General features: G+C 36.0%; 1 protein-coding gene and 1 pseudogene across 1 annotated transcript in view; both read left to right on the plus strand.

The window, feature by feature from the left end:
* ZCWPW2 (zinc finger CW-type and PWWP domain containing 2) overlaps positions 1–25,961 on the plus strand; it is a 139,241-nt gene that overhangs the window by 20,096 nt on the left and 93,184 nt on the right. The gene's annotated exons all lie outside the window — the stretch shown is intronic.
* LOC132431912 (SIN3-HDAC complex-associated factor pseudogene) lies at positions 6,064–7,315 on the plus strand (annotated as a pseudogene).

Raw genomic sequence — 25,961 nt, forward strand, 5'->3', positions numbered from 1 at the left:
ATTATATGAAATAATACAATATTTAAATTTCCATTTAAAAACTTTGGAAGATAGAGGAGAAAACAATTCATAATTTTATCACCATAAGATTTTTATTTTCTATATTTTCTTCTACTTTTTGTCTCTGATATATATATATATTTTCAAATATTGCATAGATACCTACTCTTTTTGTCTTCCTCCCCAATTTACCTCTGGAAAATCTTCCTCCTCCACTGTATTTTGGGTGGGGTGGTCTCTACATCTTTCTCCAGAGATGGATATGTGACCTATGCCTAAAAATTAGCACATGATATTCACCAGCTATAGTCACTGACACTGGGATAGACATATGCCCACTTAGAACCAGTGTGATGCCCTGAGTTTTTTGTGGACTCCTGGAGAAGAGACACTCCTGGAGAAGAGACACTCCTTTCACACTGGACTTGAACTTGCTGCCATCTTCTTTCACATGGAACCTAAGACTGAACCTAATGCAGAAGGAGGCAAAGTAGAGAGACTAAGGGAAACCAAGTCCTGATGAAATCAATCCTGAATTAATCAGTTTATTTTTATAAGAATTGTCTATATTTAAGATGTATAACAAGATGTTTTGATGTACATATACATTATGAAATGGTTACTACAGTCAAGCTTATCAACATATCCATCACCTCTCATAGTTGCCTTTTGTGTGTGTGTGTGTGTCTGTGGTGAGAACACTTAAGATTTACTATATTAAAAGACAAATACTGTATGTTACCACTTATGTGGAATGTGAAGAGTAAAACAAATGAATTAATATAACAAAACAGAAAGAAACTCACAGATACAGAGAACAAATTAGTGGTTACCAGTGGGGAGAAGAATGGGGGAGGGGCAAGATGGGGTAGGTGATTAAGAGGAGCAAACTACTATGTATAAAATAAGTAAGCTATAAGGATATAATGGGACTTCCCTGGCGGTCCAGTGGTTAAGACTCCTCACTCTCAATGCAGGGGGCACGGGTTTGATCCCTGGTCGGGGAACTAAGAGCCCACATGCTGCACAGTGTGGCAAAAAAAAAAAAAAAAAAATTAAGGATATATTGTAGAGCACTGGGAATATAGCCAATATTTTATAATAACTTTAAAAGGAGTATAAGCTATAAAAATACTGAGTCACTATGTTATACATCTGAAACTAATGTAATATTGTAAATCAACTATAATAAAATAAAAATTAAATATAGAAGGATTAAATAGACAAAAATAAAAAGAATTGAATGTAAATTTAAAAAAAATATTTACCTTCTATCTAATATTTGGAGATTGCAAACAATGTTTCTATCGTTGTTTAAAAAACTTTACTCTCAGCAGATTTCAAGTATACAATACAGTATTACCAACTATAGTCAGAGTGTACATTAGGTCTCTAGAACTTAGTCATCCCACATAACTGAAACTTTGTGCCCTTTGACGAAAATATCCCCATTTTCCTCTCCCTACCCCACCTGTGATAACCACCATTCTCTCTGCTTCTATGATTCTGACTTTTTTCAAATTAAGCAAGATCATACAGTATTTTTCTTTCTGCACCTGACTTATTTCATTCAGCACAATGGCTTTCTAGGTTCATCCATGTTGTCACTAATGACAGGATTTCCTTGTTTAAGGCTGAATAATAATTCTTCTTTTTTTAAATAAATTCATTTCTTTCTTTATCTCATTTTGGCAGCATTGGGTCTTCATTGCTGTGCGCGGGCTTTCTCTAGGGGCAAGTGGGAGCTACTCTTTGTTGCGGTGCGCAGGCTTCTCATTGTGGTAGCTTCTCTTGTTGCAGAGTACGGGCTCTAGGCGCACGGGCTTCAGTAGTTGTGGCATGCGGGCTCAGTAGTTGTGTTTCACGGGCTCTAGAGTGCAGGGTCAGTAGTTGCGGTGTACGGGCTTAGTTGCTCCGTGGCATGTGGGATCTCCCGGACCAGGGCTCGAACCCATGTCCCCTGCATTGGCAGGCAGATTCCTAACCACTGGGCCACCAAGGAAGTCCAGTAATTCTTTTATATATATGTCACTATTTCTTTATATATAAATATATATATCAGTATATATATACACTGATATATACAAATATATATCAGTGTATATATATACACATATATATTAGTAAATATATATATTAGTATTTCTTTATCCATTCATCCATCAGTGTTTGTTTCTGTTTCTTGGCTATTGTGATAATGCTGCAGTGGACGTGGGAGTGTAGATACCTCTTTGAGATAAGGCTTTTATTTCCTTTGGATATATATCCAGAAGTGGGATTGTTGGATTATATGGTACTTCTATTTTTAATTTTTGGAGGAACCTTCATATTGTTTTCCATAATGGCTGGACCAATATACATTCCCACCAACAGTGTACAAGGATGTCCTTTTCCTCCACATCCTTGTCAACACTTGTCATCCTTTAACTTTTTGATAATAACCATCCTAACAGGTGTGAAATGATATCTCATTGTGGTTTTGATTTGCATTTCCCTGATGGTTGGTGACACTGAGCATTTTTTCATATACTTGCTGGCCATTTGTATGTCTTCTTTGGAAAAATGTCTGTTCTGGTCCTTTGCCCATTTCTTGATCAGGTTATTTGTTTGCCCATTTCTTGATCAGGTTATTTGTTTCTTTGCTATTGAGCTGTAGAAACTCCTTATATATCTTGGATATTAATCCCTTATCGGATGTATGGTTTGTATATATTTTCTCCCATTCCACAGGTTGCCTTTTCACTTTATTGTTTCCTTTGCTGTGCAAAGTTTTTTAGTTTGATACAGTCCTACTTGTCTATTTTTGCTTTTATTGCCTGTGCTTTTGGTATCATATCTGTGAAATCATTGCCAAGACCAATGTCATAAGCTTTTCCCCTATTGTCTTCTAGAAGTTCTAGTTTCAGGTGTTATGTTTAAGGCTTTAATCCATTTTGAGTTAATTTTTGTCTATGGCGTAAGATAATGGCCCAATGCCATTCTTTTACATGTGCATATTCAGTTTCCCAACCCCACTTATTGGAGGGACTGTCCTTTCCTCATTATCTATTCTTGATGCCCTTGTTGAAGATTAGTTGACCATCTATGTGTGGATTTATCTCTGTTCTGTTCAGTTGATCTGTATATCTTTCTTTGTTCAAGCAGCATAATGTTTTGATTACTGTAGCTTTGTAATGTATTTTTGAAATCAGGAAGTGTGAGGCCTTTAACTTGTTCTTCTTAAGATTGCTTTGGCTATTTGGGGTCTTTTGTAGTTCTCTATGAATTTTAGAATTTTTTTTTCTATTTTTGTAAAAATGTTACAGGGGTTTAATAGTGATTGCATTGAATCTGTAGCTCACTTTGCATAATATGGACAGTTTAACAGTGTTCTTCCAGTCCATGAACACTGAATATCTTTCCATTTATTTGTGTCATCTTCCATTTCTTTCATCAGTGTTTTATAGTTTTCATTTTACAGGTCTTTTACTTACTTGGTTAAATTTATTTCTAAGTATTTTATTATGTTTGATGCAATTGTAAATGAAATCGTTTCCTTGGTTTCCTTTTTGGATAGTTTGTTGTTGGTGTAAAGAAATGCTACTGATTTTTCTGTGTTGATTTAGTCCTGAATTTAGCTCTGCCTCATGTCAGCCATACTTCTCACTTTTGGTATATGAGCCAATAGTTTTTTTTCTTTCCTTTTTAATTTTTAATTTTTTGGCTTAAGCTGTCAGTTGCAACGAAATGAATCCTAGCTGATACAATGTAGTTTCAGTCATAGCATCATATGCATTTATAATCTTGCTTTCGCCCTCATAATATTTTATCTGGATATATAAATATAAGATTGATACTTTTTAATTAACATCTGTTAATAATTTGCAGTTTTTAAAAATATAAATATCAACTTTATACTCTCATTATTATAAATCTCTAGATCCTTTGGAGTCTTGTTGCAATATAAATTGTTTTATAACTTTTCTATTTTGTTTTTGAGAGTTCATTTGCCTATCAGATTGTTCAATGTTTGAAAATGCAAGAAAACTGTCTCAAAAATTTTTTTCTTCAATAATGTATCTAGTCAAACTACAAGTAAATGCTTTTGTTGACATTTTTTGTGCTTTCTTTTATGGAATTCAGCCACTTTTACTTTAGTCATGTCAAGTTAAAAGCTGCAAGCCTTTTTTGTGTGTCACATTTTCTTTTGACTTACCAGAAATAACTTATATTAAAAATATTAGTTCTCAATTGTTGCAGTTCATTATACAGTAGTAGATTATTGTTGCTGTAGACTTTGAAATAACACCTGTCTTGTTTTGTTTTAAGAAAAAGTTATAGTTTTGAACATAGAGACTATTCAATTCTTATAGAACAATATTTAGAATAGTTATAAACTTATATAACACTAATTATGGCCATTAGTAATTATAAGAATGCCAGTTAAATCATATCTAAAATTGTAAAGAGGTATTAAAAATTGCATATTGTATTATTATTTTATATATTAATCTTCCTATTTCTGTTAACTTGCCATATTATGAACATATTAACAGGATACATATTCTAATAATACATTACCTATGATGTTAAGTATTTAAAGTTAAGACTCACAAACATTAAATAGTCACAATACTAGTAAACTTTAGTCTAATTAATTTTTTTATTAATCAAACTATTTTAAAATTTGTATCTTTAATGCCGGGTTCAGATAATTGTATAGTATACATGATAAATATATTTCAAGTATATTCTGCATGTAATAGCAGAAGACTCCCTGATAGCTTGGCATTGTGATGGCATTATACAGAATATTGGAAACTACAGCACAGGAAGTATAATAAAAGGAAGACGAACAGTTCTGTTTTCACCACAAGAGGCTTAAATTTGTATATGTTAGCATTGACCTAGCCTGTGAGCTAAGCTCAAATCTTTGTGTTTGTGTGCTTATGATTGATCCTAGATGAAAACAGTAATTGAATGCATGGAAATATTTCCTATCTGGGGTCATTTGCTAAGGTGGGGAGGCAGAAGAGTGTGTTTTCAAGACAGAAATTGTCTGGGTGAGTGGGAAAGTAAACTTAAAGGGAACTGTGGTAGGATTATGGAGAAGTGTTGAGTATCCTTTTGAGGTTTGTCATCATAGAATTTAAAATCAAATCAGTCTGCCTTGATACCAAAACCAGACATAAAAAGAAAAAATAATAGACCATTATCTTTTATAAATATAGACACAAAAACCCTCCACAAAATACTAGCAAACCGAATCCAGCAGCATATAAAAAACATTATACATAATGACTAAAGAAATTTGTCCTAGGAATTTAAAGTTAAACATCTGAAAATTAATTAATGTAGTATATCAATACAATAAAGAAAACCACATGATCATTTCAATAGATGCAGAAAAAGCATTTGACAAAATCCAACACATTTTCCTGATTTAAAAAGAAATTCAACAAACTAGGAATAGAAGGGAACTTCCTCAGTCTGAAAGGACACCTACACGAAACTCACAGATAATACCATACTTAATGATGAAAGAATGAGAGTGTTTCCCTTAAAATAAGAAACAAAACAAGAATGTCCACTCTTCCCAGTTGTATTCAACATTGTACTGAAGGTTCTAACAAGGGCAGTTAGGCAAGAAAGTGAAATTGAAAGTATTTAGATTGGAAATGGAAAAGTAAAAATATCTCTTGTTTGCAGATGACATGATTTTGTAAATAGAAAATCCTAAGGAATCCAGTAAAAAACTATTAGATGAAGATGAAGCCATACGTTTAATCTTTATTTCCTTATCCTATACATCCCACCAAGTGTCCAGAATGCATTTAGATACTAAACATTCTTCAGCGCCTTGTAATGCCAGAATCCACAACCATGGATTCTGCCCCTTCCTCGCTTTTGAAGCTCTGCTGTGTGCTACTTCTTTGTTAGAAGCAAAACCAAAAACTCTCATGGAGAACCAGCTGCAGAAGACAGTCTCCCTAGATAAGACAGTTGAGGAGGGAGGGCCTGGATGTGCGGTCGGGAATGTCATGGTGTACACGCCACACCTCAGGAATGTTAACTGAGGATGGAATGGCGGCTTTTGGAAGACTATTTCTAGAAGAAAAGATGTTGACTTTTACAAGCCAAAGATGTACTGAAGTATAGAAGGCTGCCGTATTTGCAGAGCTAGGTTCTTCGGTTCTCACTTTAATGACGGTAAATGCTGAAAGGACTTCTAGAGCTACTTGCAGTTCCAGGAGACTCCTTCAGAGCACTTCTGCAATGGGTGAGTGCTACTTGTGAAAAGACAGGAAAAGCTGCCAGCAGGATAGAAAACAAACAAACTAGAGTCACGTGGTAGGTGAAAGGGCATTCCCCAGTCTAGACTCTATCTTGAAGCCAAAGAAAGTGGAAACTGTATTGGAAAGGGATAAAGAAGCCACCAGCTCAGTAAACTGCAGGAAGAACCTCAGTCTCTCGACTCCGATGCCCACAGCCCCACATCAAGCACTTCTCCAGCCCTTCCTTTTCGTGCGGTTACCACTCAAGATGACAGCTCTGATATGGATATGGCTTCTGGTTTTGACAAGACAGCTGTCTTTCCCATTCAATCTCACGTGTGGGAAAAGGCAGAAAATATGTTGTGGATTTATCTCTAAAGGCATTTGGGGGAAGTCCTCCTTAACGCCCATCTGTTTAAGCCTTACTGCAACAATAAGAAAGCAGCATCTGAGAAGCTGGAGGAGCAGGGCCAGAGCCTCCACCCATTTCCACTGAGGGGTGATGACTGAGGCTTATAGAGAAGGGGAACAAAAATCTATTTAAATTTTGGAAAGACAGAAGGGACTGTATTCGTTTTCTAGAGCTGCCATAACAAAGTACTACAGACTAAGTGCCTTAAACAACAGAAACTTATTTTCTCACAGTTCTGGAAGCTAGAAGTCTGAAATCAAGGTGTTGGCAGGGTTGGTTCCTTCTTGAGATCCTGAAGGTCAGGTTCTGTTCCTTGGTTTCTAAGTGTTTGTCTTCTCCCTCTGTCTTCACATTGTCTTCCCTCTGTGCTTGTCTGTGTCCAAATTTCCTCTTGTGATAAGGACAGCATTCCGACTGGATGAAGACCCACCCTAATGACTTCATTTTAATTTAATTACCTCGTTAAAGACCCTGTCTCTAAATACAGTTTTATTCTGAGGTACTGGAGTTTAGGACTTCAACATGTAAATTGGGGGTCGGGGGAGACAATTTAGCCCCTAACAGTTCCAATCCTGTTTTTGATTTGGATATTTGCTATTCTGCCAAAAGACAATTTCTAGGATGGTACTGAATTGGTTCTTTTCTCCATTTCCACAAGCTCTAAAGCCAGTATCGAGTTTACTAAAAGAGAAAAAAGTATACATAATATTTAAGATAATGAGTATTTCATAGGAAGCTGAATGCTGCTATAAAGTGCTCTTAAAAGTCTTTAAATCCGCTTCTAATGAATGAAATTAGGGAAATTTCAGGGGACAGAGATAGGGTTAATTATGTCGTTTTATCTTTCTATATTGAGAAGCAGTGGTTGAGGCATCTTTCAAAGATGATTGTTTTCCCTCATAATAATAAACTTGTAATAATTTCTTAGGCTTGTCACTAGAAGTATTTGTTAACAATTTTGAATTCAGGTTTTGCCAAGGTTCTGATCACTCAGACTTTTACCACTGAAATATTAATCAAGCCACAGTAAGCTTTCTAGTGTAAATACCTTGAATGAGAATGTAATAAATATACAGAGAGGAGACTTGCGTCCTGTGTCACCTCCCTCTGTGTTACTATTTGATAGGGTGTTTAATTTATATGAGACTTCCAAAGCAGGAAGAAGAAAGAGGAGAAGAGAAGAAAGCTCTAAAGAGGAGAAGAAAGCTCCTCTTTTGGGAAAACCCACATCTTTTAAGATAAGGGATCCTGTATGAATAGTACCAAAGCATTATCACCTAGTAGCTAAGAAATTCTATTGAAATGTTACACTATATGAAAAAATAAAATGTGCATGTCTTCAAGATGGCACAAAATACAGGTTACTGCCTCTTGGGGTACATTTCTTAGAGGGCTTACTAAATATGTAATTAGTTGACTTTTGTTAGTATTGTATGACTGATGACTTCACTGAGAACCTGCACAATTCAGGCATAGCTCTGGATTCAGTTGACTTTGTGAAGTATTTACCCATGCAGAGTGGGCATTTGGCTTGTTTTAACCTATTAGGATTTTATTTTCATTTTATATTAAAGAAATTCTATTAGAAGAAAAGAGGTATGTATTAATCCTGAGTGGGCTGGTTTGGGGATGGCTTCTTTTAGTGAGGCTTTCTAAACATTGAGATTAGAAATTAGGTAATTAGTGAATCCTGAAAGTCTAGCTCTTCAATTCTAAAATCTTCATTTAAAGCCTCTCATTTCAGCTTTTCTAAAAGTACAAGGAAAAAAGGTCTCCAGACTTCTTCTGATGAGGGAAGAACATTTTGCCTACCTTATAAAAATGTGACTCAGTGCTTAAATTTAAAACTAGATTTAAAAATTAGTACAAATAACAAGCAGTGAGCCATTTTTATGGGTATACTATAATTTTATAATTATTAATCTAAAATTAAAATTCTATACTTCGTCCTTTTGAAAAAACCTACATACTACAGTACACACAAACTACATGGTGAAGTTGGGTGGGTGCTCCCGTAACCTTGAGATATAATATAGGAATCTTAGCCATTATCTACTCTCTCTTGAGTAATATTTGAGTTTTATTTTGTATATTTTGGCTGGTCTTGGTATTGGTAGAATATACTCTAATGTGGATCATCTCTGTTTCTGTATTTGTTTGTTACTAGACCCAACCACGGTCTTCTTTTCCCCTTTCTACCTCTCTTGACTTGTGGAATGTACTATATATGGTCATACAATTTGTAATCATATATTAGAAATCACAAATCTGTTTTGTGCTTTTTATGTTGTTAGATACTGATACTCAGACTTTTACTAGGATATTAAATGCATTTAGTCTTATTATAAAATTTTAAAAACAATATAAACAGAAAAGCACCCTTGAGGCTTCCCAGTTTTCATGAAGCTCTTCTACCAGGTACATTCACTTCATACTGTATGTATTCTGAATATTAATCCCTATGTCTATGTATTGAAAATATTTCATCCTTGTCTTTTTCTTGCCTTTCAACTTATTTTATGGTTTTAACTTTTTTTTAGTTTTAGTTACACAGAACATTTAATTTCAACATGTTCAAGATTATCAATCTTTTATGACTTTTTTGTATTTTATATACAAATGCATTTTTACTTCAATGCTATATATGTTGTTTGATACTTTTTTACCTTAGTGTTTAGTCAGTCTGGAATTTATTTTTATAAATGGTGCTGGGTGGAGATTGAACTTTATTTTTTGTTGTAAAAATCATGAGTGACTTAAATTTCTCACATGCTTTTGGGATCATCTTAAATATTAAGATGATCATAATGGTTTTCCTTCTCTAATCTGTAATGTGACATGTCATTGCAAACAATGCAAGTGGCCAAGCAGCCCACATATCAGACTTGCTGGAGCAATGTTTACTAGAGAACGCTCACATGGATAGAGTCAGTAACTTAATGGTGAACCTCCATTGCCTCATTCCACTCTGAAGCAGAGCATAGCACAATCTATTCAGGCCATCGGGCAAATGCCATTAGAGGGCCCTTGACCATTCAACTATGGAGCTTTTAATGAATAATTAGAGAAGCACCATGATTTCCCCTGGCATGATCAGGGACCAGACTATAGTAGTAATAAGATGTGGCAGAACTTTGATTCTAGCACTGTCCTGACAGCATGGCATTCAAGGTTGAAGGGAAATCTAAGACTGTTGGTTACAGTTGTAAGATGCTGCAAGTTAGCCGTAGGATTGCCATGCCTAACTCACAGTGGGCCACACCAGTGTATACGACTGGGTTAGCACCATCCCCTTCCCTGGCATGAAGGGGGTTAGGGGTGGCACTGGGGTCCACATACTGTGGTTTACCAGTATTGATTGCCTTAGGCTCTGGGCCATTGCCAGTTTCATGGAGCTTTGAAAGATGCCACATTTTGGGGACGCCAGCTTGGAGGGGACCAGTGTTAGACTAATTAACTCTGACTTCTCATTGTCTGTTTGGCCATGATCCATTTTTCTCTTAATATTCCAGCACATCTGATTTACTTTACAGATCTGATCTGCTTTAGCTAGGATTTTAAAAATCTACTTTCCTAAATGAGATTAAGATAGACTTTTCTTTTATTATACTCCCCCTATCTGACTTTAAAATTTCCTTTTATGTTAAATATGTACAAGGTATCCTCTAGGAACTTTTAAATTTTTCTATAGTTCTACAGTTGTGTTTCTAATATGATTTATTTCTGAATTTTCTCCTTTTAAAGACCCAGCTTTGGTTTTATTGATTGTTATGGAGTGAATGTTTGTGTGCCCCCCAAACTCATATGTTGAAGCCCCAGTCTCCAGTGTGGCTATATTTGGAGATGGGGTCTCTAAGGAAATAGTTAAGGTTAAATGAGGTCATAAAAGTAGGGACCTAATCTGATAGGATTAGTGACTTTATAGAAGAGCCACTAGAAAGCTCTTTCTCTTTCTCTCACTCTCTCTAGTTCTCTGCTCATGCACCAAGGAAAGGCTATGTGAGAGAGAACATAGTGAGAAGATAGCCGGCTACAATCCAGAAAGAGGGCTCTCACCAGGTCAGCCAGAACCTTGATCTTGGACTTCCAACCTCCAAAACCATGAGAAAATAAATTTTTGTTCTGCTCTTTGAGACTGTTGTTTAAGCCACCCAGTTTATCGGTTGTTTGTTTGTTTATTTTAATGGCAGTCCACGATGATCAACTCGATTGCTTATTTATGTGTTAGATTTCCACTTGCTTGTTTCCTAGCTTATTTGTTTCTCTTACACATCATTTTTATTTGTTTATTTATTTATTTTATTTGTGGCTGTGTTGGGTCTTCATTGCTGCCCGCGGGCTTTCTCTAGTTGCGGCAAGCGGGGGCTACTCTTCATTGCGGTGCGCGGGCTTCTCATTGTGGTGGCTTCTCTCATTGCGGAGCATGGGCTCTAGACGCGTGGGCTTCAGTAGTTGTGGGTCTAGAGCGCAGGCTGAGTAGTTGTGGCTTAGTTCTCCGCAGCATGTGGGATCTTCCCAGACCAGGGCTCAAGCCTGTGTCCCTTGCACTGGCATGCGGATTCTTAACTGCTGTGCCACCAGGGAAGTCCCTTACACATCATTTTTAAAGAATGGGCTGCATTCTTTGAAAAACCCTTGGCTCAATCTTATAGTTCATTTATTTTTATTTTGACCATTTTGATAGTGTATCAATTGATTTTTTAAAATTTCAGTGGTCAAAATTTAAATTTCCATGATATTCTGTTGATTCTTTTAAGAAATGAATATCCTTTCATATCTTTCTGAAGTTAGTGGATATTCTAAAATGCCATCCTATTTAATTTATTAAACTTGTGTTTTATAGGTAATGAATTTTTCCTTTTATTAGGTTTGTTTCCTCTCTCTCATTATTGGATTTTGTCTTTGATTATTGTGATTGAGTGCTCACCTGTGTACTTGAGATTGTTTATGAATTCTGTTTGCTTTAGCTTTTCTCCAAATATGGAAGGAAGAGTGGTTAAGACAAAGCTCCTGGATGGGGTGAGCCAGTGGCTTCTTCTGGGTAGTGAGAACTCTCTATTTTTCCTGGGTGTTGCTAGCCTCCTGAAGCTTCTGTTTTACCCCTTCTCCCCAGGATTAGCTATCTCCGCTCTACCTGACGATAGACATGTCTGTTGCTTAAAGCCTGGCCCAAAGAGAGGTGACCCTGTATGCTTTACTTTAGTACTCCAGCCAGTCACTCTCTTAGTTTTCCGAGACCCCTCATGCATTCATTATCTTAGAACAGCCTTGGACCAGCTACCATCTTTGTGGGAGTTTTTTTTCTGTGGGTGTTTGGGGCTGTGGCTTCCTTCTCTTCATTCCCATATATTTTCTTTCATGAAAGGCTTCCTCATAGTTTCTGGAGGCCTGGGGGTACTGCTTGCTTTTTTTTTTTTAATTACATCTTTTAGGATATATACTCTTCTGTAATTTCCTGACACCTGGGGTGGCACGAGAAGACTCTGGCATGTATTCAGTCTTCCATCTTGAACCAGTCTCCAAGATAGCTACATTTTAAAAACCATTTTATTTTTATTTAATTTCAGACTCATAGAAAATTTTCAAGAATATAAGAAAGAATTTCCAGTTGTGTTACACCCAGATTTCCCAAATATTCTCAATGTTAACATTTGAAAATAATGATTTGGGAATATGTATTCAATATATATTTGGAAATATATATTGAATCATTTAAGAGTAAGTTGTGGTGATATTACTGAAAATGGCACTAAAGCAGTGATTAAACTGGAAAAAACTGTTAGAAATAACTTTTTTGGATCTCTGGAATCTAATTTTGGAGTCTGATAAAAACTTGACAACACCCAGAAGAGTGCTTACTAAAGAAAGCAGCTGCTAAATTTCAGTAAGTGAGTTATGTGATGTTTTTACTTTCCCACATGTTAGGGTAATTCTGGAGGAACAGAACCAACAGGATGTGTGTGTGTGTGTACAGAGAGAGAGAGAAAGGAGATTTATTTTAAGGAGCTGGCTCATATGATTGTTGTATCTTAATAAGTCCAAAATCTGATGGGGTAGGCCAGCAGGCTGGAGACTCAGGGGAGAGTTGCATTTCAAGTCCAAAGGCAGTTCTGCTGGCAAAATTCCTTCTTCCTTGGGGGAGGTCAGTTTTTTTCTATTAAGGTCTTTGATTAGATGAGACTCATCCACATTGTGAAGGATAATCTGCTTTACTCAAAGCCCATCAATTTAAATGTTAATCTCATTTAAAAAACACTCCTTAACAGCAACATCCAGAATAATATTTGACCAAATATCTAGGTACCCTGACCCAGCCAAGCTGACACATAAAGCTAACGATGGTTAGTTTTAACACCCAGCTACTATCCCCCGTTCCCAGATCACAGATGCCATAGGAATGGCAGCTTGCATGTGCAGTGTGTTGGTGCCAGAGGGGCTGACCACACACAGCAAAGAATACAATCTTTACAAAGAGTAAGTTGCAGACTCGATCTCTCTCTACCACTTCATACTTCAGTATACCAGTTGATACTTCAGTATGCTATTTCCAAAAACAAGGAATTATTTTTATTATTACATGACTATAATGTAATTATCCAGATCAGCAATTTACTTTGATGAAATACTGTTACTATATGGATGCATTTTAAAGGCTCTCGTTACATATTTCAAAATTTCCTTCCCAAAGTTTCTACCAGTTTACACTTTTGTCAGTAGTATATGAGAATTTCAAATAATTCTTTACCATCTTAAAATTGTAGACTTAAATAGTTTTCAACTTTGCTAGATTGATATATAGTGTCTTCAGATTCATCCCAGTAGAACTCCTATCTTTTTTTGCTATTATAGATCTTAACTTCCTTCTCTGTATTTTGGGTTTTCTTCATGTAATCTTCCTAAGAATGAAAAAAAAAATTTACAACTCTGGAAGTATTGGGGGCACTTGCAAACTTGACTGTCCCTAGCACAGAAGCCCTTTTGTTACTATCACTGTTCTTTATTACATATGCTAATTTAAAAAATTTATCTTTGTAACCTCCCTATAAAATAATAATTTTACAGATAAAATTATAAGAGATTAAATGTCTTTCCCAAAGTTATACAAGTAGTAATTGGTAGATTCTGGACTCCTTTTAGACTGCCTGACTTCAGAGCTGATAACATTATATTGGGCTGCTTAGGTGGGAAGGACAGTGAAACACTCTATGCACATTTGCCAAAGGGAATTCATATCTGTCATATTTAATTGTCTTAAAGATAGTGATCAAAGCATCTTTCATGAAAGATGATGGAAGATATCAGACTGAAGACTCCAGATGGGAATTGAAAGTGATGAAGAGTGTTGGATGTTAATGATGGACAAGAAATACAGCTTTTAGACTAATATGATTGCTAAGTTAAGGGAGATTGTATGTGATCTGAAGACAGAATAAACACTGAAAACCAGCACATACTGCAAAGCTAATAAGGTTTAACCAATCTTCAGAGCTGACAAGACGTAACACAAATGTGATGAAAGTGTGGCTGGTGAAATTTGGACTCTGATACATGGCTAAAAAGAATATAGCAGAGGAGCTGATAATCCAGTAAAGAGGAGTAGAGGACTTCCGACGAAGAACAGTCAGAATGGAAAAATCAAGAAATATGAAAGCAGGACAAATTTTTGGAGATCATCTAGCCCTACTCTCTTTACCTTAAAGATAAGAACACTGAGGCCCTCTTGAAATTGTAGAGCTAGGAAGTTGCATAGTCAAGATTAGAAACTACATTTTTGACTCTTAAGTCCTGATCTTTTTCTACTGTCTCTTGAATATTATGAAATTTTAATCCATAATATTAAAATTATCTTATTTTCACTTCAAATTCTTTTTGGAAGTAGGCAGGTTCAGTGTTGTAGTCATTCAATTATTGGTTACAAGTGAGATATTTTCTAGAAATGGGAATGATGAAAATTGAAATTTTAATGGTGAAACACCCCAACTCTGAAGATAGTGATGCAGATACTATTACTTTTCACAAACCAAAAAGAGCTGCATCGTCTGGGTTAGTCTATGGTTAAAAATATATGCACTTCCTGTAACAACAATGTTGGAGAACAAAAGAAAAATGGCAAGTTTTTTTGTTTGAAGGAACAGTCATTATTTTTCTCATTCACATACAATAAAAACAATTTCTTTTATAAGTAGCCATTTGTCTTCATTCCTATTCTGTATTTATTTATTCACACTGTCTTATTAAATTCTGAGATTATTCAGAACTCCTTGGATATGTTGTAATTTTACCATCTGGGATACATCAGTCATAAAGTACATATACATTGTAATAAGTGATGCTTCATAAGAATTCACATTGGCTATACTCCATCTTTAAGACCTTTGTTCTGTTGAACAATGGAACTGTGTAATATTTCAGTTCAAGAAGAATTTATCTTATTTTCTAAGTTTTTTCAGACTGCTATAACATTCTAAAATAACATTCATGAAATACAGAAATCTTTGGAGAATTTATGTAAAATCCATATTTTCTTTAGCTCATGAATTTCACTTTAATGCTACAAATATCTATAATAATTATACTATATTAAGTTATTTAGAACTGTTTAGTGGGATTCTACAGACCTTGGTGTTCTCTTTAATAAATTCCATTTAAGTAGTAATGCATTGTAATGTATTGTTATAGATAAAAAATGGCTCACTAACCCCTTTCCCATCCGTTAGTATATTTAACCAGTTCCAGATGCTCCACAGACACATAGAAATAATTGAGGAAAATTAGGGAAGTGATATGAATGATTCCTGCATGTAAAGTACTATTTAGGCATTTGGGGATCAACAGAGAACCATGTTTCCATCATCAACTCATTTATTGCTGGAGATTCAAAAAAAGTATCTCTGTCCTCAGAGAGGTTACAGTCTAGTGGTGGGAATTAGGCAGTAAAATTCATTATATTATGTCACAATGTTGTAAATACCAGAAGTTGAGAGGACATGAACGTCAAGCAGGGAGAAATTGCAGCTGGTTGAGGATATCCAGGAAGACTTCTTGAAAGACATGATATCTGAAGTGGGTCTTGAAAGTAGGTAATTTATAGGTTATGATAGAGTAAGGAGAATAACAGCAGCAAAGGTATAGAGACAGAATACATTGGATATGTTTGGGAAATATCAAATGACGTAAGTTGATGCTGTTTGGAAGATGAAGAGAAGAAAGTAATGCTAGCAACCATTTAATGAGCACCTACTACATGCTGTGCTTCTTGCCACATACCCTGCATGCATTATTTTATTGAGCCTTCAGAACACTCTGAGATGGTGCTAGTATTATTCCTACTTTCCAGATGAAAAGATATTAAATGATTTGCCCAAGATGATACAGCTATTAAGTTGATGTTCTTAGATCTTAATCTAGGTCTGACTGGTAATAAAATCTGTACTCTTAACTACTTCACTATAGAGTTACATTGTGGAGAATTCAAAAACAAAGTGGGGAATTTATTTCCAATTATGTTAGCAATGTCAAACTATTTTTTTAGCAAGAGGACCAATTATTGGGAGTTTATAAGATTAATCTGTTATCAATGAGTTGAAAGAATATGGGGAGAGAGAAAGTAGACAGACTGGTTAGTAGGCTGTTTATAGCAGTCTAAATGAACTGATGAGGAACTGAGCTGGGTTGGTAGCAATAAGATTGGAAAGGTGGGAACACAACACAGAAACCTTTTTAGTTTTGTAACTTGTAACAAAATGACAACCATTTAAATGGAGGGGATGAGGAAGTAGGCAGTGTCAAAGTTGACCCTGGGTGAAATTTGAGTCTAGGTAACAGTATTGGGGAAGAGAAACTGTTTTGAAGGAAAAGAGAACCCAATTTGGCCCAAGTTCACTGTGCTTGAGTAAATCCAGGTGTCAAAATTATTTGAAATGTAGGTGATTGTGAGACTTGAGATGGAGTTCAAGGATGAGAGATGGAGATTTGGCAGCTATTTGCATGGAAGAGAGGGTCGCAGCTATTTGAAGTCCCCAAGGAAGAGAATGTAAAAAGAGAAGTTTGAAGACAGAACCTTGGAAAGGCCTACATTCAGGGACCAGGGAGAGAAAGAGCAACCAGTAAAGGAATCAGTAGTGGTTAGATGTTTAAGAATAAGCCTTTGGATTAGGTGATTAGAAAATCTTTGGTCTCCTTTAAGAGAAACATTTGGTAAAATCCAGATGGTCAGGCATTTAAGAATTGAATAGATGCCTAGGGTTTCTTGTACCCAGTTTATACTCTGACTTTCTATTTCTAAAACTCTAGAATTTTTGTCTAGAGGAATAGACCCATATTTCATATTGCCTATTTAGCAGACTCGCAAGTATTTTAAACTCAAGACCAAAAAGAACATATTATTTCTGTTCCCCAAACCCCAAGCTTGCTCTGTATTTATGTCCCCTACTTGGTTATTAACTCCACTGTTCTCTCATTTGCCCAGAATGGAAATCTGCCACCATCTCCCCTTACCACTAAGAACCTTCCCCTCTCTTTCAAAACCAACATGTGTTTGATTGATTATTGCTATAGACTGAATGTTTATGTCCCCCTAAATATGATGGTATTAGGAGGTGGAGCCTTTGGGAGATGATTATGTAGTGAGGGCAGAGCTCTCATGAATGGAATTAATACACTTATAAGAGAGAGCCCAGAAAGTACCTTGCCCCTTCCTCCAAATGAGGTTACCACAAAAAGGCGGCCGTCTGTGAACGAGCACGTGGGTTCTTACCAGACACCAAATATGTCAGTGTCTTGATCTTGGACTTCCCAGCCTCCAGACCTGTGAGAAATAAATTTCTGTTGTTTATAAGTCACCTTGTTTATATGTCACCTGGTCTGGTATTTTTGTTATAGCAGCCCAAACAGACAAAGATAGAAATTGGTACTGGGAAGTGAGGATTCTGCTGTAATAAATATCTAAAAATGTGGAAGTGGCTTTGGAACTGGGTGATGGGTAGAGGCTGGAAGAGTCTTGAGCTTCATGCTAGAAAAAGCCTACATTGCCACGAATGGATGGACCTTTAAGGGCAATTCTGATGAGAGGCTAGAAAGAAAAGGCGAGAACTGTAGAAAAGCTTCAGTTTTCTTGGAGAATAGCTAAGTAATCTTGAACAGAATTTTGGTAGAAATGTGGATGCAAAGGGGGCATTCTGATAAGGTCTCATATGGAAATGAGGAACATGTTATTGAACAATGGAGAAAAGGTGATCCTTGTTATAAAGTGACAAAAACTTGGCTGATTTGTGTTCATGTCTAATGTTTCGTGGAAGGTAGAACTTGTAATGAAAGTGGATATTTGGCTGAGGAAATATCTAAGCAAAGTTTTGAAGGTACAGCTTAGCCTCTCTTGCCTAAGTAAAGTAAGTTTTCTTGACTTATCTCCATTGCCCAGTGGAGCTGTGGGTTGGAGCCGCCCTCATGACCCCAGGCCAGTAAAGCCCAGCTGAGCCACAGGCACCTGACTCTAACCTGTGAGAGCTACTGTGTGGGCTGCTCAAAGCCAAGGGGTAAGGCCACCTATAGCCTAGGAGACCCAACCCCTACCTGGCAAAACTGGGGGGGTGGAACCCAAGCCCCAGTGGGTCTGGAAGGGGTCCACAGCCCATTGTGCCTAGAGGGCAGAGCACAGAGCCAAAGAAGGTTATTATCCAGCATTAATGTTTAGACTTGCTCGGGACCTGTCACTCCTTTCTTTCTTATTTCTCGCTTTGGAGGGGGAATGAGTATCCTATGCCTGTCCCACCATTGTAGTTTGGAAGCACAGAACACATTTGATTTCAGAGGTTCACAGCTGGAGAGGAATTTGCCTCAGGATAAATCCTGCCTTCAGTCTCACTCATATCTGATTTAGGTGATATTTAGATGAGACTTTGGACTTCAGCTTTTTGAGTTGATATTGGAAGGAGTTAAGACATTTGGGAGTTGTTGGGAATGGAATAAATATATTTTTCATGTGAGAGGAACATGAATTGTGGGAGGCCAGAGATGGAATGCTGTAGACTGAATCTTTGTGTCCCCTCAAATTCTTACTGAAACCTAACACCCGGTGTGATGGCAGTAAGAGGTAGAGCCGTTGGGTGGTGATGAAATCATAAAGTCAGAGCCTTTATGAATGGGATTAGTATCCTTATAAAAGAGGTTCTAGAGTGGTAGTACTCTTATTATCTCCAGAGAAGTGGTTAACTAATTTGTGAAGTAAAAAGTGGTAGTGCTGTCTGAAAATTGAGTGTCTATAACCATTCATAATTATTGCATTAAATGAATGAATAAATAAACTAATGTGTAGCCTGAACTTTTGGCTGTATGATTTTGAATAAACATTCAATGTTTTCTATTTTCCAAATGTAATTTTTAAATTTTCTTCTGAATTCTCTAGTTTAATATGTTAGCTAAGTTATGAAATAAAAAATTAAAAACAGATGTTGAGTAAAGCAAGTTTACTTAGCACAGCTTTGCTTTTGTCAATATCTTTATAAACTGAAGTGTGGACTACTTAGGCATGATTTTATAGGGACCCCCCCTTAAAGATTCTAGCACTCTCCTGACCACATTCTCTTTCTCCTCTTCATTTGCACCTTTTGGATGTGGCAGTAATTTTGAAAACCAACCAAGTGTTGGAGAAAAGGTAAAAGAAATAATGAGAATCTGGTTTGAAAAGAATAAGTATTTTATAATCTGTATTATAAATTCTATTAGCCTGGATAAACTGTGTCAAATCTAAAATACCAAGAGGTTTAAGTTCGATACAATTGAAAATGAGTATCACTATTTAAGTAATAATGACATTTTCTTGGTGTTAATTTATCTTCTCAGTATTATCCACTGTGAGACCTAACTTCCTAAGAAAATCTGAAAACTTTATCTACCATTTAAAAGTAATCTTTTAATTCCCTTAACATTTTATAATAGACTATCATAATGGATTTTCCTAAGCTTTCCATTGATGCAGGTGCCAGTGAACTTAGAGTGCTTTCTCTGATGGTTCCAAGATGGACAGAATCCTAGGCAGTTGAGTAACAGATAGTAATGCTTTGCTTTCTTTTATATCTCTTCTACTTTATTTGTATTATTAGTATTCTCTTCAATATGATGTTTCTTCGTAGAAATATTTTAAAGTGACTTCATTTTGTGAGGAATAGTTAATCTATATAATATAATCCATAAACTTAACTAGTTAAATATAACTTCAATATGGTAAAAATAAATGGATAAATGAAGGGCACCTCTGTGAAACCCTCTGCATTGTTGTACCTCCCACCTTTTGCGCAGGAGGCCTCATGTCCCATTTAGGACATATGACCTACTTATATGTGGTCTGAGTGAGGATTCTTGTGTCATTTGATATTAAATACTAATAAGGCCTATTTTTCTTATTAAATAATAAATATAAATAGAAGGTTCTTGAATGAGCATGTAATGGATAATTTCACTATTTGTAGAACTGTACCCCAACTCCTTACCCTCAGCTTAGTTGTCCCCAATACCTGCCTTGGACTTTAAATCTCCCTCATCTCTCTTTATATTTGAGTTTTGGCCAGTGGCCAACATATCTCCTCCTACTACTACATTGTTTGCAGCTCACAGTGGGGGCTCATGGAGGATGGATGATGGTGTGATAGTGTTCTGGAACATAAAACTAGAGGAAAGCCTTTACAAAGATAACTTTAATTTCTTCCATTTTTGGTGACCAGATCTATGTTTCAGTTTTGTGAAAGTCAGAAGATAAAGATGTCTGCTATTAGTACTGTTGTTTTTCAGTTTTGTCAGAGTCACAAGATAAAGATGTTTGCTATTAGTACTATTGTTTAATATTTTCCTGGAGCTAATTAAAAGTAAAGAAAACAAGATACAGAGGACATCAGCAAGATAGCAGAATATGAGGCTTCTGACTTTTCTGCCTCCCACAGATGCACTGAATGAACAGCTACACGCAAATCAATTCCTTTGGAGAGAAATACAGAAACTAATTGAGGGACTTCCCTGGTGGCACAGTGGTTAAGAATCTGCCTGCCAATGCAGGGGACAGAGGTTTGAGCTCTGGTCCGGGAAGATCCCACAGGTTGCGGAGCAACTAAGCCCACACGCCACCACTACTGAGTCTGTGCTCTAGAGCCCACGAACCACAACTACCAAGCCCGCGTGCCACAACTACTGAAGCCTGCATGCCTAGAGCCTGTGCTCCACAACAAGAGAAGCCACCGCAATGAGAAACCCGCACACTGCAACGAAGAGTAGCCTCCACTTGACGCAACTAGAGAAAGCATGTGCGCAGCAACAAAGACCCAATGCAGCCAAAAATAAATAAATAAATAAAATAAATTTTTTAAAAAAAGAAACTAATTGAGTTACTCTACACATTGGGTGACAGAGAAAATACCTACATTGAAACGAGTAGGAAAACTAAGATACATTCATGCTGTAAACCTTCTTGCAATCAGGAGGGAACCCTCAACTACCAGCTTCTCCCTGAGGAGTAGAGGGTTTGGACCACATGGCTAGCTCCTCAACTTTTGTGGCTGCTACCTAAGGAACTGGCTCCCAAATTACCTAGCTCTGAGAGTCAGTGGGGATCAGCATTTGTGAGTCCCCCAGGACCACATTAAACAAACAGATGGTTTTAAACAGAAGTGTAAGTACTCACCATGGCTATACCCCTGGGCTCAACAGAGGCAACAGGATAAAGCACAAGGTTATTAGTTTCTCCCTGATACTCTCAGTGTGAGTTTGACTGCATACTTTTCTAGTTGCTGCCCAAGGATTGAGAGTTTCTAATCAGCTTGTGTCTGGAAGCTGATTGTGCTCCTCCAGGAGCCTGAAAGTGCTGTGGGCACTTCCCTCCCCGTCTCTGCCCTCACTCACTCCAATGATAAAAGTGAGTGTCCAGCTTCTTCCTGGAAGGAGCTTGTCCATGCATCTAGCACCCCAACTTTTATGACTGCCACTCAAAGGACTGGCTTCCAAATCACCTAGCTTAGAGAGCCAAAAGGGCTTGGCACTCACAAGTCCCCATTCACTACAGAAAACTAGTAGGCAATTTCCAACAGATGTGTGAGCACTTCCTGCCATTGTCTCCCCAGGCTTATCACAGAGGGAGCAGGCAAAAACACAAGTCTCAGTTTTTACCTGGAAGGGATTTAAATATACACTTTTTTAGCTGCTGCCTAATGGTTCTGATTAGCCTGCATCTGGGAGCTGTTGGAGCACGTAATTAAAAGTTCTGTGGGACCCTGAATGGATGTGTGGAGACTTCCTGTGGTCTGAATTACCTGTCAGGTAATTCAAAATGCTTGTCATCAGGATGCTCACTGAGGTCAAGAGAGCAATGCATGAGCAAAGTGAGAATTTTAACTGAAAGAAGAAGTATAAAAATACTAAAAAGAAATTGTAGAGCTGAAGAATAAGTGAAGTGAAAAACTCAAAAGAGCGATTCAACAATAGACTCGATCAAACAGAAGAAAGGATCAATGAGCTTGAAGATAACTCACTGGAAGTCATCCAGTCAGAGGAGCAAAAAGCAAAAAGAACAAAAAAGAGTGAAAATATGGAGTGGGATGATATATTCAAAATTCTAAAAGAACTTATGAAAGAAAGAAAACTACCAACCAAGAATACTGTTTCTGGCAAAGTTGTCCTTCAGAATTGAAGGGGAAATAAAGATATTCTTAAACAAACAAAAGCTGAAGGAATTCATCCCCAGTAAACCTGCATTACAAGAAATGCTAAAGGAGTTCTTTAAGCTGAAGTGAAAGGATGCTGATTAGGAATATGAAAACATAAAAGTATAAAGCTCTCTGGTAAAGGTTAATATAAAGTTGTATTCAAAATACTCTCATAATGATGGTGGTGTGTAAATCACATGTAAATCTGGTGTAAAGTTTAAAAGAAAAAAGTATTAAAAATCTCTATAGCTCCAATACTTTTTTAATGGACACATAATAGAAAAAGATGGAATTGTGACATCAAAAACATAAAATGTGGGAACAGAGAGTAAATGTATGGAGATTTTGTATGTTATTGAAGTTATCAGCTTAAAATGGACTGTTATAACTATAGGATGTTTTAGGCAAGCCTCAAAGCAAAAATGTATAGTAGATATACAAAAGCTAATGAGAAAAGAAGCAAAGTGTACCACAGAAAATCATCAAATCATAAAAGATGAGAGAAAGAGAAGAAAATAGGAACAAAGGATCTACAAAACACCCAGAAAAGAATTAACAAAAGGGCAATAGTAAGTCTTTACTTGTCAAAAATTACTTTAGTTGGAAATGGACTAATTCTTTAGTTGTAGACTGAAAGTGAAGGGATGGGAAAAGATATTCCACACAAGTGGAAAGCAAAAGAGAGCAGCAATAGTTATTCTTGTATCAGACAAAATAGAATTTAAGTAAAAAAACTGTAAAAAGAGTCAAGGTTGTTATATAATGATAAAGAGGTCAGTTCATCAAGAGAATTTAACAGTTGAAAATATTTATGCACTCAATATTGGAGCGTCTAAATTTATAAAGCAAATATTAACAGATTTGAAGGGAGAAATAGACAACTATACAATAATAATAAGGGATCTCGGTAGTCCACTTTGAACAATGAATAGATCATCCAGACAGAAAATAAGGAAACACTGGACTTAAAGTATACTTTAGATGAAAAGAATCTCACAGACATATACAGAACATCCATCTAACAGCAGCAGAGTGCACAGTTCTTCTCAAATGTACATGGAACATCTTCCAGGATAGATCATATGTTAGACCACAAAACTAGTCTTAACAAATATAAGAAGATTGAAATCATATCAAGCATCTTTTCTGACAGTAATGGTATGAAACTGGAAATCAATTACAGGAGAAAAACTGGAAAATTCACAAATATGTGGAGATTAAACAACATGCTCCTGAGCAAATAGTTGGTCAAAGAAGAAATCAAAAGAGAATTCAAAAAATATCTTGAGAGAAATGAAAATGAAATGCAACATAATAAAATTATGGGATACAGCAAAAGTGATTCTAAGAGGGAAGTTTATAGTGATAAATGTCTACATTAAGAGGAAAGATCTCAAACAAATTAACTTTACCCCAGAAAAAACTAGAAAAAGGAGAACTACTAAGCCTAAATTTAGTAGAAGGAGGAAATAACACAGATCAGAGCAGAAATAAATGAGAGACTAGAAAGATAATAGAAAAGATCAATGAAACTAAGAGGTTTTTTTTTTGAAAAGGTAAACAAAATTGACAAACCTTTAACTAGACTAACAGAAAAAAAGAAAGAAGACTCAAAATCAGAAATGAAAGAGGAAATTTACACCTGATTACAACTGATGCCTCAGAAATACAAAGGATCATAAGAGACTACTGTGAACAATTATATGCCAAAAAATTGGATAACATAGAAGGTTGGAGAAATTGCTAGAAACATAAAACCTTCCAAGACTGAATTGTGAAGAAATAGAAAATTTGAACAGACCAATAACAAGTAAGGTGATTGAATCAGTAATCAAAAATTCTCCCAACAAAGAAAAGTCTAGGACCAGATGGCTTTACTGATGAATTCTACCAAGCATTTAAAGAATAATTAGTGGTAATTCCTTCTCAAACTCTTTCAAAAAGCTGAAGAGGAGAGAACAATTCCAAACTCATTTTACAAGCCCAGGATTACCTGATACCAAGATCAGAAAAGAACATTACTAGAAAAGAAAACTACAGACCAATATCCCTGATGAACATATATGCAAAAATCCTCAACAAAAATACTAGCAAACAGAATCAACAGCACATTAAAAAGGATCATATACCAGGATCAAGTGGAAGTTATTCACAAGATGCATGGATGGTGTAATATAAACCATCCATTGATTTGACATTTATAGTCAAAGCAGTAAACATGATACACCATAATGAAGGGGAAAATAATCATGTTATCATCTCAATAGATGCAAGAGAAAGAATTTGACAAAAGGCAGTACACTTTGATGACAAAAGCTCTTGACAAATTGGGTATGGAAGGAATGTGGGTCAACAAAATGATAGCCATATATAACAAGCTTACAGTTAACATGCTCACTAGTGAAAACTGAAAGCTTTTCATCTAGGATCAGGAATAAGAAAACAGTAGCTTCTATCGCCACTTTTATTCAACATAGAACTGGAAGTTCTAGCCAGGGCAATTAGGCAAGGAATATAAATAAAAGCATCCATATCAGAAACGAAGAAGTAAAATTGTCTCTGCAGAATACATGATCTCATATATAGAAAACCCTGAGAATGCTATCAAAAAATTGTTAAAACTAATAAATGAACTCAGTAAAGTTGCAAGATACAAAATCAACAAACAGAAATGAGTTGCATTTCTATACATTGACTACAAACTCTCTGGAAAAGAAATTAAGAAAACAATCTAATTTACAGTTGTGTTAAAAGGAATAAAATCCTATGTAATAAATTTAACCTAGGAGGTGAAAGATCTGTAAACTTAAAACTATAAAACATTGATGGAAGGAACTGAAGAAGATGTAAGTAAGTGGAAAGATATTCTATGTTCATGGATTAGAATTAATATTGTTAAAATATCCATACAAACCAAAATAATATGTAGATTCAATGCAATCCCTATGAAAATTCCAATGGCATTTTTCACAGAAATAGAAAAAATAATCCTAAAATTTGTGCAGAATCATGTGAAACTCCAAATAGCTAAGCAGTCTTGAGCAAAAAGAGCAAAGTTGGAGGCATTCTACTTCCTGATTTCAAACTATCTTACAAAACTTTAGTGATCAAAATGGTATGGTATTGACATAAAAACAGACACAGATCAATGGAACAGAATAAGGAGACCAGAAATGAACCTACATATATATGGGTCAACTAATCTTAAACAAAGGAATCAAGAATACACAATGTGGAAAGGATAGTATCTTCAGTAAATTGTCTTGGAGAACTAGATGTCCACATGCGAAAGAATGAAATTGGATCGTTAACTCACACCATACACAAAAATCAACTCAAAATGGGTTAAAGACTTAAATGTAAGACCTGAAACTGTAAAACTTCTGGAAGAAAGCATAGAGGAAAAGTTCCTTAAGACTGATCTTGTTAATGATTTTTTTTGGATCTGACACCAAAAGCAGAGGCAACAAAAGTAAAAATAAAGAAGTAGGGCTACATCAAACTAAATTGTTTCTGTATAGCAAGGGAGACAATCAATAAAATGAAAGGCAGCCTACAGAATGGGAGAAAATATTTTTAAACATAGATCCAATAAGGGGTTAATGTCCA

The sequence above is a fragment of the Delphinus delphis genome, chromosome 10 (genome assembly GCF_949987515.2).
Source record: "Delphinus delphis chromosome 10, mDelDel1.2, whole genome shotgun sequence".
NCBI classification, from domain to species: Eukaryota; Metazoa; Chordata; class Mammalia; order Artiodactyla; family Delphinidae; genus Delphinus; species Delphinus delphis.